The sequence below is a fragment of the Salvelinus sp. IW2-2015 genome, linkage group LG36 (genome assembly GCF_002910315.2).
Source record: "Salvelinus sp. IW2-2015 linkage group LG36, ASM291031v2, whole genome shotgun sequence".
Classification (NCBI taxonomy): domain Eukaryota; kingdom Metazoa; phylum Chordata; class Actinopteri; order Salmoniformes; family Salmonidae; genus Salvelinus; species Salvelinus sp. IW2-2015.
The window spans coordinates 39,060,721-39,062,657 of NC_036875.1; the positions used below are offsets into that span (position 1 = coordinate 39,060,721).

At 47.5% G+C, this 1,937-nt stretch overlaps 1 pseudogene; it reads right to left on the reverse strand.

Moving 5' to 3' along the window:
• Nucleotides 1-444: 444 nt before the first annotated feature.
• The window catches only part of LOC111959769 (1-acyl-sn-glycerol-3-phosphate acyltransferase gamma-like), a 28,688-nt pseudogene continuing 27,195 nt past the window's right edge, over nucleotides 445-1,937 (reverse strand).

Here is a 1,937-nt window from a genome sequence, read left to right on the forward strand (position 1 = left end):
CTATCGTTTTATCTCTAGGTGTAATGTTTGGTCCCCTACAGATCTATCTGTTTTATCTCTTGTAATGGTTTGGCCCCTCCAGATCTATTGTGGTATCTCTAGGTGTAATGGCTTAGCCCCCTCCAGATCTATCGTTTTATCTCTAGGTGTAATGGGCTTAGCCCCCTCCAGATCTATCGGTTTATTCTCTAGGTGTAATGGCTTTTGGCCCCTCCAGATCTATCTGTTATCTCTAGGTGTAATGGTTTGGCCCCTCCAGATCTATCGTTTTATCTTCTAGGTGAATGGTTTGTCCCTCCAGATCTATCGTTTATCTCTAGGTGTAATGGCTTAGCCCCCTCCAGATCTATCGGTTTTGATCTCTAGGTGTAATGGCTTAGCCCCCTCCAGATCTATCGGTTTTATCTTCTAGGTTAATGGCTTAGCCCCTCTCCAGATCTATCGGTTTTATCTCTAGGTGTAATGGCTTAGCCCTCTCCAGATCTATCGGTTTTATCTCTAGGTGTAATGGTTTGGCCCCCTCCCCGGCGTGCTGACTGCACCTGCAGGACAACAGAATAGAGGGATAGGAACCGCAGGAGGACCGTACAGCAACCAACAGGGGGGAGGTAGAGGTCTAGTTCAGTTTCTTGGACCCCTCGTCGCCGTAACTYGAGCCTGTCTTCTTTACCTCAGTGACACCGATCAGGCGCCGGATGGCTAAGGAGGCTGAAGAGGACCAAAAAGAAAAAACAGACAGATGATGGACCAAATCTTAAGAGGCAAAAAAAACACTCACAAAATMATAATATTTACTTACATGTAACTTTCTTGTCAGGAACTATACACATTAGTCAACATTTCAGGTACATTCATGTGTGTGTGTTGGAGRTAGCTACTGCATAAAGCTCATTGTTATTGGATCAAGGTCCCAGGCCAAGCTAACAGTGGAGAGGAAMTGCTTGCGGCTGTTGTGTACTCTCTACTCACCTACGATGAGGAAGAGGCTGAAGCCGAGGATGAGGAGAGGGGAGCCGCTGACCACCACCCCGCAGGCGAAGTTGATGAGGGGTGAGAGCAGCAGGGCCGCCCAGAACAGGAAGTTGAGTAGAGTCCACAACCGGCGAGGAGGGGTGATGGTGGGACCCGGGAAAGTGCCTTCTTTATGGTAGTGCTCCTGCAAAGCATCCTGGAGAAAGACAATGTCAAGGTACAGTAGGTGGCTACTACCAAACCTGGTAAAACATTGTGTTGTTACTTCAAAATAAAGGTAGGTGTAACTCATCTGATAGGAGTTTATATGTCTGACTTCTACAGGAAAGAAAGCGTCTCTACATTTAACACTATTCAGTTAAACCTCAAGCACCAAAAGGGCCTTACCTTCTCCTGGTACAGTTTATGAAGCCAGTTGGCACACTCCTTCTCATCTTCTGGGATCTCCTCTACAGGGAACCGCCTGCAGGCCGGAGAAGAGGAAACAGGCAGTCAACACAATGCAGGAGATAGCAGGGGGAGTTTGCTATGGCAACAGAATGCAGGAGAATGAGCGTCTGCTATGGCAACAGAATGCAGGAGAATGAGCGTCTGCTATGGCAACAGAATGCAGGAGAATGAGCGTCTGCTGTGGCAACAGAATGCAGGAGAATGAGCGTCTGCTGTGGCAACAGAATGCAGGAGAATGAGCGTGCTGCTGTGGCAACAGAATGAGGAGATTGAGCGTCTGCTGTGGCAACATCTCACACCAGAGAGCAAACTAACTCACAGGTTCAGATGGGGTTTCTCATACGTAAAAGTAGGACTGGCCATAAAATAAGCATCTGTTTTTGCCACACCAGGCTTACTTTTCCGCGTTTAACCTCACGCAGGGCTCATTCATGCAGGGGAGCCATCTTGATTGCCTCTCTGCCACTAATAAAAAAGACAATGAGCCTTTGAGGTCTCTCAATGTTGTTATTCAA